Below are 17627 nucleotides of genomic sequence, written 5' to 3'. Positions count from 1 at the left end.
GTAGAATAGGGATCCACATGTCATATGGAGGCACCGGAACCTGGCCTTGAGGAGGCCGAAGGTCCGCTCGATTATCCGCCGTGTTCGCCCATGGGCCTCATTGTAGCGTTCCTCTGCCCTTGTCCTGTGATTCCTCACTGGGGTCAGTAGCCATGACAGGTTGGGGTAACCAGAGTCACCTGCAAATGGCGAGGGACAACTGTTAGACACACACTAACTCAAAGGGACATCCACAGACCCAGACAACCATTCCCACTGTCTTGCTTCCAGTTGCTCACCTAATAGCCACACACGGTGCCTCTGAAGTTGACCCATCACATAAGGGATGCTACTATTCCGTAGGATGTAGGCGTCATGCACTGAGCCAGGGAACTTGGCATTAACATGGGAGATGTACTGGTCGGCCAAACATACCATCTGTACATTCATGGAATGGTAACTCTTCCGGTTTCTGTACACCTGTTCACTCCTGCGGGGGGGACCAAAGCCACATGGGTCCCATCAATGGAACGTATGATGTTGGGGATATGTCCCAGGGCATAGAAATCACCTTTCACTGTAGGCAAATCCTCCACCTGAGGGAAAATGATGTAGCTCCACATGTGTTTCAGCAGGGCAGACAACACTCTGGACCACACGTTGGAAAACATAGGCTGGGACATCCCTGATGCAATGGCCACAGTTGTTTGAAATTACCCACTTGCAAGGAAATGGAGCACTGACAGCACCTTCACTTGATGGGGGATTCCTGTTGGATGGCGGATAGCTGACATCAGGTCTGGCTCCAGCTGGGTACATAGTTACTGGATTGTGGCACGGTCAAGCCTGTAGGTGATGATCACATGTCTTTCCTCCATTGTCGACAGGTCCACCAACGGTCGGTACACCGGAGGATGCCGCCATCTCCTCACATGTCCCAGCGGATGGTGGCTATGAAGGACAACAGCGAGCACACAGTCAACCAACTCAGAGGTACGTACCCCCAGCTTACACAGAACACGAATCATAATCCAAAAAGTGGCCTGTGTGTGTGTTGAGTCTAGGCCTAGGTATGTGTGACGCAGTTATAAATTAAGCCATGTGGGACCCTGAAATGGCAGCTGCCTGACCTCTAAAGTGGGACAATGGGATGTGAGGTAACTGCTCTGGCGTTGTACACCGTCGCTGTAGGCGGTCGAAGACCGCAGCGCAATGCTGCATTGGTTATCATTGGACCCTATGGGTCCCAGAAGCCAATGACGATGTACGCCAGTGGAGACGGTACGCACCGCCGCGGACGTGACCGCCATTTTCTATCTGTTCAATCACTTGATACCTGATCTTCGACAGGAGAGGACCTACACTGCTAGTGCTGCTGTGACCTCGGTCTGGAAGAGACAACGGCTCGAGTTTCTGGGGAAAGGGCCCCTGCCTTCACATCAGAGGAGTTGGAGAAACTCGTGGACGGGGTCCTCCCCCAGTACACGCTACTCTACGGTCCTCCAAACAAACAGGTAAGTACACTGGGAGCATGCTGTATGGGCTATGCCTGTGTGGGGTGGGCTGGATGTAAGAAGGGGGGGGAGATTGCGGCGTGCATGAAACGACGGTGAGTGCATGTGCCACATGGCAAGGGTAGGGATGGGGGCCAATGACTGTGATAGTGCAGTTGGTAATAGGTTTCTCTCCCCCCTTTACAATTCATGTAGGTCAGCGCCCACCAGAAAAAAGATATCTGGCGTGCCATCGCCAAGGACGTCCGGACCCTGGAGGTCTACCACAGTTGGAGCACTCACTGCCGGAAAAGATGCGAGGACATTCGCCGCTGGAGCAAGAAGACAGCAGAGGCTCAGCTGGGGATGGCCTCCCAACGCGGGAGGGGTGCCCGTCGCACCATGACCCCCCTGATGTTCAGGATCCTGGCGGTGGCGTACTCGGAGTTGGATGGGCAATTGAGGACATCACAGCAGCCACAAGGGGGTGAGTACACTCTCATCCTGCTGATTTTGCACGCAGTGGAGGTGTCTGGGTGGGGGAGGTGGGCTGTCGGTTTCCCTAGGCCAGGGCGAGTTTCGTAGGCAGGGTCCCTCCGTAAGGCAGGCCATTTGGCACCCCACCCCACCTCTGTAGAGTGCCAAGTACACCTAGTCATGCCCCTGTGTCATCCATGTGTGCAGATGTTGTCCATAGACTAGTAGGCCATTTCCCAGGGATTGAACAGTGGAGCCCAATAGCGCGGCGTAGTGCAGGGGGCTTCTGTGTCTGTCGTGTCCGCCAACGGTAGCGGTAATGCATGCACTTAACATGTCTTTCTTCTGTTGTCGTCCCCCTGTTGTGGTCTCCCTGTTCTTGTGTGCATTAGCATCATCAGGGGGAGGAGCAGTGGCACCGGAGCACGAGGGGGCTACATCCCACATGACCATGGAGGGCCACACTAAGGACTCAGACTTCACCAGTGGGACGGAGGGCGAGGAGAGCTCCACGGCGGGGACAGGAGCTGAGACCAGCTGATGGGAGCTCCCTTGTATTGGCGGCAACATCTGTGCCCCCCCCATCTACAGGTACAGCCGCCAACCCCCCCTACCAGCACCGCCCTCCCAGCAGCCCCTCAGGAGACCATTGACCTCCTCAGCTCCCTCACTGTTGGGAAGTCTACCATTTTGAATGCCATCCAGGGTGTAGAAAGGCAGTTGCAACAAACAAATGCATTCCTTGAGGGCATTCATTCTGGTCAGCCGGCCCTTCAGCGAGCTTTTCAGACTCTGGCCTTAGCACTGATGGCAGCCATTGTCCCTGTCTCTAGCCTCCCCCCTCCAACTTCCTCCACGCAGACCCAATCCCCTGTACCACAGCCTATCACAAGCACACCTACAGACCAGCATGCACACACGTCAACACACAAGGGAAGCTCTGGCAAACATAAGCACCACACATCCCACAGGCACTCACGCAAACATCACACACATGCAGACACACCAACATCCTCTGCCTCCACTGTGCCCCCTCCTCCTCATCTCCCTCCTCCCTCCCAGTCTCGTCTACACTCACACCTGCATGCACTACAACTACAGCCACTACTGCCATCACCAGCACACCCACCACCACACCCCGCTCACGTGCAGTCACCACCCCCACTACCATTCACACGTCCCCTGTGCCCTCTCCCAGTGTGTCTGTGACACCACCTCCCAAGATACACAAATGCAGGCACACACCCACCCAACAGCCATCCACCTCACGACAGCCTCCAGCCCATGCACCTTCACCCAAAGTCAGCAAATGAACACCTCCTACAACCACAACCTCTTCCTCCACTCCCAAACCCCCTCCAGCTACCCGTCCCAGTGTCTCCAGAAAACTTTTCCTGTCCAACCTTGACCTCTTTCCCACACCTCCCCCACCCCGTCCGTCTCCTAGGTCCCGAACTAGCACCTCAGCCACAACATCTCTGGGACCAGTGGTGCCTGTAGTCACCGGAATCTGGAGTGCACCGGCCACCAGGGCAGCCAGTGAGCCACAGCACGGGCAGTCCCCCACCTGTGAAGCATCAAAAGTTGGCCAGTGCCTGGCGGGAGAGGGGAAGACTCCAGCCACCAAAGCCGCTCCCAGGGGTCCCGGTGGGAGTGTGAAGTCAGCTGCGACACCTTCCAAGGTGGGGAAGGGCCTCAAGAAACCAGGAAATTCTGGGAAGAGCAGCACGGCGGAGGAGACCTCCATCATCCCCGCTGCCCAGGAGGCCACCGCCATCATCCCCGCTGCCCAGGAGGCCACCGCCATCATCCCCGCTGGCCAGGAGGCCACCACCATCATCCCCGCTGGGACAGAGAGGACCGCCAGCACAAGCCCCGCTGGGACAGAGAGGACCGCCAGCACAAGCCCCGCTGGGCTAGAGAGGACCGCCAGCACAAACCCCGCTGGGCTAGAGAGGACCGCCAGCACAAGCCCCTCTGGGATAGAGAGGACCGCCAGCACAAGCCCCGCTGGGACAGAAAGGCCGCCAGCACAAGCCCCGCTGGGCTGGAGAGGACCGCCAGCACAAGCACCACTGGGCTAGAGAGGACCGCCAGCACAAGCCCCACTGGGACAAATAGGACCGCCAGCACAAGCCCCGCTGGGCTAGAGAGGACTGCCAGCACAAGCCCCGCTGGGCTAGAGAGGACCGCCAGCACAAGCCCGCTGGGACAGAGAGGACCGCCAGCAGCTGAGTCACTGCAAAGGAGCCCGCCGCCCCAAGCACTGCTAAACAGGGCACCGCCACCTCAAGCACCGCTGAACAGGGCACCGCCGCCTCAAGTACCGCTGAACAGGGCACCGTCGCCTCAAGCACCGCTGAACAGGGCACCGGCGCTCCAAGCACCGCTGAACAGGGCACCGCCGCCTCAAGCACCGCTGAACAGGGCACCGCCGCTCCAAGCACCACTGAACAGGGCACCGCCGCCTCAAGCACCGCTGAACAGGGCACCGCCGCTCCAAGCACCGCTGAACAGGGCACCTCCACCTCAAGCACAGCTGGCTCATGAGCGCCAAGGGCACTGACGCTACTGAGTCCGTCCTTAGCAGGATGAAGCACTCTGGGCACCATGCCCCCTGCAGAACCAGTGGAGAGATACATCCACAACTTCTGTTCTTAGCAGGATGAAGCACTCAGGGCACCATGCCCCCTCCAGAACCAGTGGAGAGATACATCCACTACCTCTGTCCTTAGCAGGATGAAGCACTCTGGGCAGCATGCCCCCTCCAGAACCAGTGGAGACTGTCATCCACTACCTCTGTCCTTAGCAGGATGAAGCACTCTGGGCACAGAGCCCCCTCCAGAACCAGTGGAGACTGTCATCCACTTGAGAGACCGTGGCTTTGCACTCCCCAGGATGGAACAGTGGGCAACCCACCCACTGTATAGACTTGAGAGACTGTGGGTTTGTACTCCCCAGGATTGAACAGTGGGCAAACCACCCACTGTATGGACTTGAGAGACTGTGGCTTGGCACTCCCCAGGATTGAACAGTGGGCAACCCACCCACTGTATAGACTTGAGAGACTGTGGCTTTGCACTCCCCAGGATTGAACAGTGGGCAACCCACCCACTGTAGCGACTTGAGAGACTGCGGCTTTGCACTCCCAGGATGGAACAGTGGGCAACCCACCCACTGTAGAGACTTGTGAGACTGTGGCTTTGTACTCCCCAGGATGTAACAGTGGGTATGTGGCCTTCTCGTGGATTTGGCGTTGTGCACTCAACCGGCTGAGGTGCCCCCCTTTTCCTCCCCCTGAGGTGCCTTTTTTCTTGCTCTCTGATGCCCCTGCAGTGTTCTGTCCGTCTTAGTCGGGGATCTTGTGTGGGCCTCACCCATACCGTGTGGGCCCAGTGTTCCACGGACTTCATTGGAGCACTACCTGGACTCATAAGCTTGGTGTATTTTTTGTTTATGGTGTATATATATATTTTTGCCTACTTGATTTTAATATATTACAATGGTTACACTCATTTTCTTTTGTCTTTGCATTCTTTCTGGGGGTTGGGGGGTGTAACTATCATGTATAAATATGTATTAGTGTGTGTGTTGTAGTGGGTGAGGGTGGGGGTGTTGCGTGTGTGTGTCCCTGTTTTTTCCCTCTCCCCTCCCCTGTGTCGTAGGTGCAGTACTCACTGTGGTCTTCGCCGCCGGCGTTCGTGCTCCTGGTAGAGGAGCAGGAAGACTATTGCAGGGAGAGTTTGGAGTTCCTGCTCCATGATGTCCTGGTTCCTCATGGGGTGTGTAGAGGTGAGCGTTTTCCCTTCGAAATCCTGTTTCCGCCGTGTTTTTATCCGCGGTGAATCCGCCCCGGAAAAGGTGGCGGATTGGTAGGTTGTGATACTGTGGGCATTACTTTGTCTTCCGCCTGTCTGTTGGCGGTGACCGCCAAGCTGTTTGTCTGTACCGCCGTGGCGGTCGGAGTGTTAAAGTGGCTGTCTTTGTTGGCGGTTTCCGCCACGGTCGTAATTGCAATTTTTTTACCGCCGGCCTGTTGGCCGTCTTACCGCCGCTTTAACACCGACCGCCAGGGTTGTAATGACCACCATAGTCTCTCTCTTAAATAAGCAGGGCTCTGTAATTTTCTACCAGACTTCCTCAGATAGCCTCTTCCTCTCACCTCCCCCGAGCTACTTCTGTCCTTAGACAAATCATCCTGCACAGCTTTACCCTTATACACAACTCTATTAAGATTCCACATGTGATGATCATCAGTTTTGACAGCATTGGTAAAAATCTTGATGACACTCATCGGTTTAGACAATTTGTTTCCACAGGTTTGTAATCCAGGACATTTTATCAACACCAAGTCACCAACATTCATTTTAGTCACTTTGACCGCATGACCCTGATCAAAATATAGCATGTTATTTTTTGTCTTGGAAAATTCTCTCTCTCTTCACTCCTTGTTTCCACCAGTACCTTCATCCCCACCCAAAAATGCATTAACCCAAGCAGGTTCAAGCAAAGTGTTGGGGCATCTTCCACAAAACAATACAAACGGTGATAGACCTGTGGTTGTATGAGGCGTAAACCTGTACACCCCTACTGTCTTGATGACTTCATCCTTCCATTTTCTGCTGTCAAATTTAGCTAAGGCTATGGTCTCTTTCAATACTCTGTTAAATCTTTGTACCATCCTGTTTGACTCTGGATGGTACAACGCACATTTGTTGTGTTTGATCCCTCACAAATGAAGAAAATCCTCCATCTCTTTGAAAACGAGCTGAACTCCATTGTCGGTAAGCATTGTTTCAGGTATACCCTCTTTCATAAAAAGATCTTTTAGAAAACGTAAGAAATTTTGCGTCTCAATGCCTCTAGAAAAATAAATTTCAGGCCAACGAGAAAACATATCAATAGCAACAATGACATGTGTTTCTTGACCATTCCCATGTATCAGCCCTAAAATGTCCAAAGCAATAAGGCGGTTCGTCGTTCAGCACTAAGAGAGGTACCACATACTTTAGCATATCATTCAAAAACCTTTTTCCATTTGGCCCATTTGATAGGAGGCTCACCCAGAGTAGAAAGGAAAAACAGGGGTGCCGTGACATTTTGCAATTTGTTACTTGCCCAAAAACATACAACGTTATATTGTTCAATTGTATATGCATCACTATCACAAAATACCACATTTAGGTCCATACTTATACTTTTTGATGCAAAACTGCGCTGCAGTTTTGCGTCAAAAATATTACTGCCGGCTAACACAATTTTGGTGCGCCGTGCGGGCGTCAATTTTATACTTTGACGCACAGCGGTACAAACCACAGGTGTAAGTCATTTTTTACGCACACCGCAGCGTCAATTCGTAAAGCAAAATGACGTTAACACAGCGGAAATGACTGTGGGTCGATTTACGACCGGCAGCGTTTTTGGACGCAATAGCGTCAAAATTCCCCGCAAACACAGCCATTTCAGCAGAGGAGAGCCAAAATGGATTCCAGATGCCTTTACAGACCCCAGGAAGATAACAATAGACCAGGAACCAGCCAGGAGGACCCACACAAGACCCAGGACAGTTTTAAGAAGAAAAGAAAGTGTCACTTCAGTGCAGAGGAACAGGAAATTCTGGTTAAAGAGGTGACGGAACACCAGCACCAACTGTTTGTCACCTCAAAGTGGCCAATCAGTGGGAGAGAGGCAATATGGCAACAAATTGTTGACAAGATTAAAAATGTGGCAGAAGTACGCAGAACAGTCATCGAGTGCAAGAAACGCTGGCATGACTGCAAGCGCAGGACCAAGGAAAAAATGGCCAGGAACAGGAAGGCAGCACTGCAGACTGGAGGTGGGAGTCCAGCACACTAGGAGGCCCTGGACCACATGGAGGAGATGGTCGCAGCCTTCATCCCTGAGGAGATTGTCACAGGGATTCAAGGACAGGACAGCGCAGACTACCAGGAGACAACGCACATGCAGGGAAAGTCGCATGAGGAATTAAAATGCACTAAAGTCAACTGTAAGCAGGGGGGTGATACCGACCACAAAATGCATGGAAGTCATCACATACATGGAGTGGCATGGGCAAAGGGGTATGGCATGGGGGCATGGCCTGTACAGAGAGAAGCTGGGGCACACCCTAACACTACACCAACAACAGTCCCATGGGGGCATGCTGCCATGCCAACGATGTAGCAAAGGTAAAGCCACACCATGAGGGAAGGGCACAACGTCAAACTAACATCCCGGCACAGGTCAGCCACTATACCCCCTACATTAACTAGGGCCCAATTAACAACCTCTAGCCATACCGACAACTGGAATGTAACAGTGACAACAGTTGCCACTACCACCTCCGCTCTGTGTGCAGCTCAAGTAGCCAATGGCAGTAACGTCCCCATGGATCATACACACCTAAATTAGAAACAAGACAAATGCTCCAGTCCTTGCAATTGTGAATGCCCATAGTTGCTGCAAACATCAGCCAATGTCATCAACAGTAGGAGCTACACAGCACTAAGGACACACCCATGCTGCTTATCCCAGGGTCCATCCTGTGCCTGGGTCACAATGCAACATCCCAAATGTCATACTGCTCAGACAACAGCATTGAGGGGGAGGACACATGTAACTGGTCACTGAAATACACCTGCACAGTCAGAGGAGGAAATAGGACACTGCTACGACTATCAGGGCAATCCAATCTCCACACATTCCCCAACATCAGCTGTACACATTACCAATGCTAACATCCATATTGTGCCATAACAATGCTATGCATAGGATACGCTACATGTCAACTACATATAAGTGGATGTGAAAGATCAGAGACTGGGGCAGGTCCAGATTGTTAAGTGTGCTGCTAGTGCCATCAGAACACCCGCAGCCAGTGAAAGGCCTTGCCATTAGAATGGATGTAGGCGGAGGGTTGAGTAGGACAAGAATGAGGCAATTCACTATTTGGCCTAAAACAACACTAGACAAGATGGTGCCTACAAGTCTAATAACTTACCACAATACATGTGACATGCAGGTGGGCCATGGGCCTGGGAGAATGCCCATCTGAAAGACTGGAGCAATGAACAGGAAACAAGATCACAATGTGAAAACATCACAAGGCAGGCATGTCACATTACTAATGCCACAACACAGACACACTAATTGTACCCTATTTCATTGCAGAGGACGATGGATCTCCTGCGGATGTGCCTGTCCAGGAATACCCTGATGACATGGATGACGAGCTGACAAACATCAGCCAGTAGACCCTCCAAGATGTCCTTGGAACCCTCCAGACCCCACCTTCTGTCACAAAGAGGAGCTCAGAACAAGCAGCCATCACATAGGACCCAACCACAACACCAATTGTAAGATCTGCCAGCTCCAATACAGCTGAGGACTCAGACGACACAGGCACCAGCTTTGAGAGAACTGTAGTCGGAGTACAGTGGGAGCTGGCCAAGGAGGTACGGGTGGGGATGCAAACTATGGCAGCCAGCCTAGAGGGGGTGCGTTTGTGCATGATGTCATCTGCAGATCAGGCAGCAGCCATGCAAGCTCTAACATCTATCCTGCAAGGACTACAACAAACTGTAAAGGAATTCACCACTGCAGTAAGTTAGTTGCCACAACTTCCACTGCATGCACAAATGTAATCATGACCCCCTCAGTGCCGACCTGGCTGCCTACCATTGTGATGTGGCTGCTATTCTGAAGAATCAGCAGATCCTCCTTGCAGCAGTACTGCCCTTAAGACCTTCACAGGTAGCAGCGACTGGGATGTCTGACTCCACGTCTTCTAACACTGAGGTGTGTGTTGCCCCTTCACAACCACCACCACCAAGGACAGAGGAGGCAACACATACATCAGAAGATGAAGACGTGGAACAGATCACCTTCACACGGAAATGTACCCAGAAGCACTAGTCCCTGCCACATGGCCAACTATTACCAAGGTCCAGCGCTTTGTAACATGCCAGTCTTACAACAACTCTACTCAATTCTGCAAACCACTGTTTATCTTGTCATCCTGCCTAGTGATTTTCTCTCACTTACTCATTGGCAACTCCTGTCCCTCTGCACTGTCTGACACATCACCCCAGCATGTCAAATGCATTTTCCTTTACCACTTGTGTAGAATCACAATGGAAGATGTCACCATAATGGACTCACAATCATGGACAAAGTACATATAGCACTACAGCACTTTTCAATAAATAGCACTTACACAACCACTTTGTCTCTGTGTATTGTGACACATCAACTGTGCAGTAGATAACTGAAATGTGCCTCCTGTCAAATTACATAGCTTGTCAATACAACTGTCCTGAAATTATGTAGTCTGATAACTATGCACAGTGGCCTAGATTGCACCATACTCTGCCCTTCCTGAGGGTAATATCTGATGAAAAGAGAAACCATACACCATCATGCTGTGTTGGACAGAATAATGCTTCCTCAAGGGATATCTAAGCCATCAAATAGTGGCAGCAAAAGGTTGCCACCATGCAATACTAACACATATAATAGTGCCCACAAATCTAAGCAAACAGTCAACAAACTGCATGAATGAAGGTGTCTGAGTTTACATCCAAATAAGTAATCATGCTGAACAGTGTGACAAATTATGTCTGTGAGTCATGAACACGATACTACAAGAGTGCTTACGACAACTCAGCTAATAAGGGTTTCCTTGTACATCACACTGCAGTCAGACATAAAACAGTATCCCCAATACCAAATCTGGAAGCACTGTTTGTGACTTTGAAAACATAAGTAATGAAAAAAAGACATTGGGATCCATAGTAACTGTGATTGGTAGTTGCAATGAATGGTGGAATCTTTGCAAGGTAGCTCTGGGGTAGCTACCAATCTTACAGCTCAGCTGGCATTTGTTCGTAGCATAGGACACAAATGTAATAGAACAAAATTAATGTACACTTATGCCAAGTCCCTGATCAACAAGCATTTTACACATACTGTAAAGGGTTCACTACATATTTATTAAACGTTAATAACAGAAGAGGAAACTCGGGAAAAGTCTTACCTACCCTAATCTACCATAACTACTCATTACCCACAACTGTCCTGAACTAACCTAAGCTAAACTTACTTATCACATGTAACAAAACGTTCTAAACATCAACCCCCCAAGCCCATTATGAGACAGGACACATGGAGGACAACAGATACTAACCTAAACACATACTATCCTATACTAAACAAATCTATATATATATATTTTTTTTTTTAAATATATTTTTTTTCTAAACACACAAGAACCCCAACATAGCCCCCCCACCCACCCACATACTCAAAAAGAAAATATTGAAATAATCAGGACCCCCCACCCACTAACACTAACTAAACTAACTGCCTATACTAACCTAACACTAAGCCCCCTAAACCCACTAAGTATGAGAACAAGGAAAGAGGAGGGAGGGGAGGGAATCATGTCCATCAACAAAGTCTAGAGGTTAGCCTTCCGGAAGGTCCGCTTAATGGACCGCACACACCTGTTCATATGGCAAACATCCCGGCTCAGATGACTAATTTTCCAGAGGACACGGTCCATTTTGCGCTGCATGTCCACAAAAGCAGCAGGGTCAATTGTTGCAGCTGGGGCGGTATGGGTACCAGCTGAGGACGTGTGTGGCCGCGTATTGTCAATGCCTGTGGGCTGCCCTGAAGGTGGTCCACTTCTAGGGCCTGGAGCACTTTCAGACATTGTTGGGACAACAGACCCAGCTGTAGGTGGTGCCACCTGGGTGGAAGTGGTGGTCGTGCTGGTGGTGGCTGTGGTGGGCAAAGTAGGGCCACCCTGTGGGAAAGCCCTCCAGGCTCCGGAGGCAAGTTCGGTCCTGTATCTTCCGGCCATCCGTCTGTACCCCGACTCTACCAGCAGGATATGCTGGTAACGCATTGCCTGCCTCTGGAACTCACGGACCTGGATGGGTGTCATGTTAGCAGCTGTGAAGACAAAGGCAAAAAATTACATTAGGAACTGCATTGTGTGAAATGGCATAAGAAGTAAATCAGACAGTACATCTACTATACTTGTAACAGCTTATATCATCATACAGATCATTGAATGTCCCTGAAGAAGTATGTGGCAGGCCAGCTTACAAAGGTCGCATCACACATAGCACATCCAAACCCTACAAGATGGGTAACAACTGGCATGATTTTGGCATCAGAGTTCTGCCAGTTGTCAGCTAACAATCATGCAGCATATCCTCCGCCAATGCCAGGGTTACAAATGTCAGTGTACGGGATGGAAATCTAGGGCCACATGATCTGCAAGTTGTACATGGACTTGCTAGTATAGTACTTATGTGCTATACCTGAGTGTGTATACTAGGTTCCGACCAAAGATTCACTGATTTACATGTCTGTGTAACATACCTGTATCATCAGTCCTAGGTACACTATTCACAAACCCATGCCTGTGTTTGAGGGTGGGGGAGTGGAGAACCAACTAACAATTTCAAACAACGTGGACACCCAGGAAGCTTAGGAAAGCCGGACATGTGTTTGGCTCTACACACACACCACAGGAAAGGTGTATCTACAAATAGGAGACAGCAAACCATTGACCAATCCCAGCGCCTCACATGTCTGGCAATGCAGACCTTTGTCCACATCATATACTTCCAGTAAGGCATGACTTACAACAGACACAGAGTTGCAAGAACACCCCTGGCCATGATTTGCATGCACACCTAGGCCATTGCACTCAAGTGCCACATACTTGTAGCACTACATGTGGAGCTACATGCAGCTAGGAAGTTCAACCTACAGTTTCATAAGTATATTAGTGAATAGAGAAGCAGACGTCTGTGGGCAAGCATTGTGCAGCCGCATTCTGGGAGAATGTGGGTCTGACAGGCAGACTAAATCTGAGATCAGGTCCAGTGCGACTCTTGTTGATACAAGTGTTATCCACATGACTCACCCCAATTCACATTGCGGGGCCTACAGGAATGACCTAGAATCCCTAGATAAGACAATAGGATAAGCATTGGCAAACTCCAAAATGCTGAGATAATGAAATCCCACTCATGGAACACGACAAATGATGGGCCAGCGCATCACACCTGGCTATGTGTTCAACACACAGGAGTCCATCACACATCACCAGCAAACACAACACATAACAGACATATCAACACTTACTGGAGTTATCGGGGTCCTCGAATGAAGCCACCTCGCCCACAGTGTAGGGTGCGGGTCCACCTGTAAGACATGGAAGGAAGAAATGTGCTCAAATTCTGTGCACTGACCAACAATTCCAAAGACAAAAACTATGTGTAAGTTTACATAAGTAAGTAAAGCCACTCAGACATGATGATACTGCATCTGATATAGCACGGCTAACATGTACAAAGCATGGGTCTCCTGTGACAATTACACACATATCTGCACACATGCAGTGGCCCTAACTATCATGTGGTGGCAAATATGCTCCTACATTATTGAGCAGACCTAATAATGGCGTGTATTCGTGTCATCATGTGCATCCAAGAGAGACATCCAAAGCCTGATTACTTGAGGAGTGCATTACCAGTCTAACAGCCATTGTGGCCATGAAAAATGTATGACACATAGGTACAATGTACAGAGGGGCAGGGACTTTTGTAAGCCTTCATGTTGTTACAGTTTTTTCATTTGATGTGGCCCAGCTATGATGATTTGCACCAACCATAGAGATATGAACCCATGTGCATACCTTTGGCCTGCCATCCCTAAACGAAAGGTGGAACACCACACACCAAATACCAGTGTAAGATGTTAGCTGAGGGCACCTTGCACTTTTTCCGTATGTATCCAAATCCAGATCTGACATGTATCTAAAATGATCAAGGACCACAATAATTCCTAACATTCATAGAACTTCCGTGAACGCTTTCCTTACACACTCCCCAGACACACATGAGACATATGTCTGGGCCACATTGCTATCATCAATTGACGTGAAGCCTGCACTCATTTTCTGCATCATGTAGTGTTTCTAAAGTCAGTCTAGCTGTTGCATCAACAAAGGTCGGTGATATTTTGGAAAATCTGTATTTCACTGGCAAATGTGATCTATATAGACATGATTGGCTCCTAATTTGTGTTGCTGTCTGACACAAAGGCGGCACCAACTTACATTAAGCAAAAGCAATCAGTAAGTTTGAAGAGCACTTGCTTACTGACAGCTAGCAATTGTGGTCCTTAACATAGTCCATAAATGACCCTGTATGTTTCCGAAGCCTTCCACACACTCAACAACATAGCTGGCATATATTGTACAAATCATCTGATGTCACTACAGAGCTTTTAATCTTGCACATTTACATGATTTGTACTCACCATCAGGGCCACCAATCACTATTCCCAGGTGGTCCAGCAGATCTTGCTCCTAGGAGATGAGGTCAGCCCAGCGGTGCTTCAGCTGGTGGTCATTCCTCTGGCTCCGACATATGCGCTGCAAGTGATGCAGGACCTTTCCCCACCGGATTTGACGTGCCTCGGTGTGATACCCCTGTATCGTCCAATGTTGATCCTGTATATTTTTAGGGGTGTATGTCGTCACAGTTACGTCCAGGTCTCATCTTGAGTCAGTGGCAGCTATTCCTGTATCTACTGAGTAACCTTCGGAGATCAATGTGAGTAAAGTCGATGAGGACATGAGAACCTACATGGGGATGGTCCCACCCTGTCACTGCAGACGTGTTATGAGACTGTCAACAGGGCAACCTTGGTGTGCTGAGTGAAATCATACCTCAGGAGTCATGTTCCGGCAGGTGTCATTACAACATTTGTACACAGGTTGGCCTGTAAAGTTCCCACTGCATCTGGGAACATCATAGCCTCTGTGGTGATTAATGTAGCAGCTATTCACCACAGGCCATCAATATGTTGTGAGCAATGTGATTCAGCATGTGAACTGTCAGGGTACTAACATGTGTGGACTTTTCATGCACATTATCAGAGGTAGCTGGTTCTGCTGGAGGCACCATACCCAATCCTTGTACACGGCCATGGTACACAGTCACACTTTTGTCGTTCATGGATACATGAGACCCAGACAAGGGATGGGCCATGATTTTGGCATTCAAAGACAATTTTACTAATGTGGAACAATTAAAAAGCAGATGATGCTATACAATGTATTTGGGTATGCATTGAGGAAACTCATGACAAAATACCCTCTGATGAATGTGAGGTTTGTTAACGCAAGTGTGGTACATATGTAGCCACAAGGAACCTTTAGGGTAACGCACAGACAAGTGCCAGTCAGGTTGACAGGATGCAGGGTCAATCTGGATCCAGCAATTTCACAAGGTACATACTCAGTGGTCTGACTAAGACTGGTCGGAGGAAGAACAAGACAGTTGACATGGAAAACTGTGTTTGTCCTGTGTTTTTGAAGGTGACACATGAACCCAAGGGCTGTGTTACACGGCTTAATTACTAGCAATGCATAACAGTGTATTTGACAAAATGGCAACTTCTATGCTGTTCCAATCATCAACAGGGGCAGTGCATGTTCAAATGGGTGGTGTGCATGGAGGTGATCACAGGTGTGGGCTGCATCAGTTTCTCACAAGTCCTGTATGTGAGATTCGAAATCAAATGGCCAACAGTACCTTTCACACTGGAAGCAATCTACATGTGATACCAGGGCTTAGAAACTACAAGCCAGTGTATTAATTGACCTGGCGTCCATGCAGTCAGATGCACTATGACAATGGCATAACATAGGAAAGGGTGTAGCACACAGGATAACTATTGTTAGTCTATGCGTGTAGAGGAGGGAATATCAGGGTACAAATCTTCAGACAGGTGGGTTGAGACCTGGAACATAGGTGTGTCAGGAGTTAGGAAATGGGCTGACATGTACATGGAATGTCATGTGCGCAGTGCTTGTCATAGGTGTGGCACTTGTGCTCTCTATGTTCTGCTTATATGGAACTCTAGTCACAGATAGTCCTTGCAAAGATCGGTGCAGTTGGACTTACTGCTGTCCAGGGTCTGGTCATACATTCCTGTTACCAATGCAATAGCACATCCACTGCCTCATGTATGAGGCATTTTTTTCCCTTATTGACTGGTGGTGTCTTAGTTGTGTGCCACATGCTGCGATGAACCATGTTGCCAACATGTATGTGTGAAATAGGTGTGGTCCTCTGCTATTGCCCTTCAAAGGTGAAATGTACAGGATATATGCCATTTACAGTGTGTGTGTATGTGACTGTTGTATGATACACATCACAATTGCTCAGGAAATTTCTGTGTCATGATCGGTATATCAGCAATGCTCCATGAGGCTATACTATTATTCTGATAGTTAGAGATAAAGGTGAGCAAAAATTATTAGCCTGACCATGATATGGTGATTATTATCGGTGTTTATTTACATTAGTTAATACAGTGGTGATGGTGAGTTCTTTTAAAAGAAATTGTTCACAATATGTTGGCGCCTACGCAAGCCAGCAGCTGTGTTTTGTTGTTCCCTCTCATGGCGCAGGCCAGCATCCTCCTCTTCCTCCTCTTTAGGCATGTGTGGCTCTGGTTCTAAGAGGGGAATGTATGCAAATGTTGTGCAGGATGGCACATGTTAGAATGATCTTACAGACCATTTCTGGGGAATATAGGAGGCTGCCACCAGTGATGTCGAGGCACCTGAATCTCGACTTGAGGATGCCGAAGGTCCTCTCGACTATGCTGCGAGTCCTCCTATGTGCGTCATTGTAGACACGCTCTGCTGCAGTGCTTGGGTTGCCAGATGGTGTCATTATCCATGGCTGGATCCCATACCCCTGATCAGCTGAAAAAGAAAATGAATGGGATCATGTTGATGTAGCTTGCCCCATTGAAATCACCTTGTATGGCAGTAGTTGTCTTGTGTTGTCTGTGACTCTTTTGTGTTATTGTGTTCCTTCCTAGGCTTGTAGGATGTACCATCTGCATTGGGTTGTTTCCTTGGCTGAATGAGTGTTTGGCTGCTGACCAGTTGTCAGCAGTATGTTTTGGGATTTGCAGTACAGTGTGCACTCCCTAGCATTGTGACTTGTGATACAGGTGTCCCTGTGTCTTCACTGGGGGTGAGATGACAGTTCCATACACAGATTCATTTTGACAGTGGTGGTAACACGTTACATCTATATATCCCACACCTTTAGACTTATGCAATCGATTAATTTAAACATCAGTGAGATGCTTAAATTTTGCAAGGTGACAATTAGGCAAACCTCTCCAAACGTTGTGATCATTGACATCTTGACATTAGACTGTACACTAATTTCAGATGTGTGACAGGTTTAATGCAGACCTATGAAACATGGCTAGCGATGTCACTACCTCAGTGTGTACCTGTCCACATGTTGCTGTCGTGGTGTATGTGTTGTGTGTCCTAGAGGGTTGCTGTGCAGAGTGTATATAAGTAGGTTTTTGTAGTTACCAACAAGTAGTCCATTGCCATATCGTCCATCCTGGAAGTGTTGATTGATGGTAGAGTGACGGAAGATGAATGAGTCATGGACACTCCCAGGATATTTTGCCACGATGTTGGTGATCAATCTTTGGTGATCGACAATGGCCTGCACATTGATGGAATGTGTGTGCTTCCTGTTGCGGTAGAGGTGTTCAGTTGCAGCAGGTGGCACAAGGCGTACATGTGTGCAGTCAATGGCACCAAGGACG

Source organism: Pleurodeles waltl, chromosome 8, assembly GCF_031143425.1.
Source record: "Pleurodeles waltl isolate 20211129_DDA chromosome 8, aPleWal1.hap1.20221129, whole genome shotgun sequence".
NCBI classification, from domain to species: domain Eukaryota; kingdom Metazoa; phylum Chordata; class Amphibia; order Caudata; family Salamandridae; genus Pleurodeles; species Pleurodeles waltl.
This window is presented reverse-complemented; position numbering follows the sequence as displayed.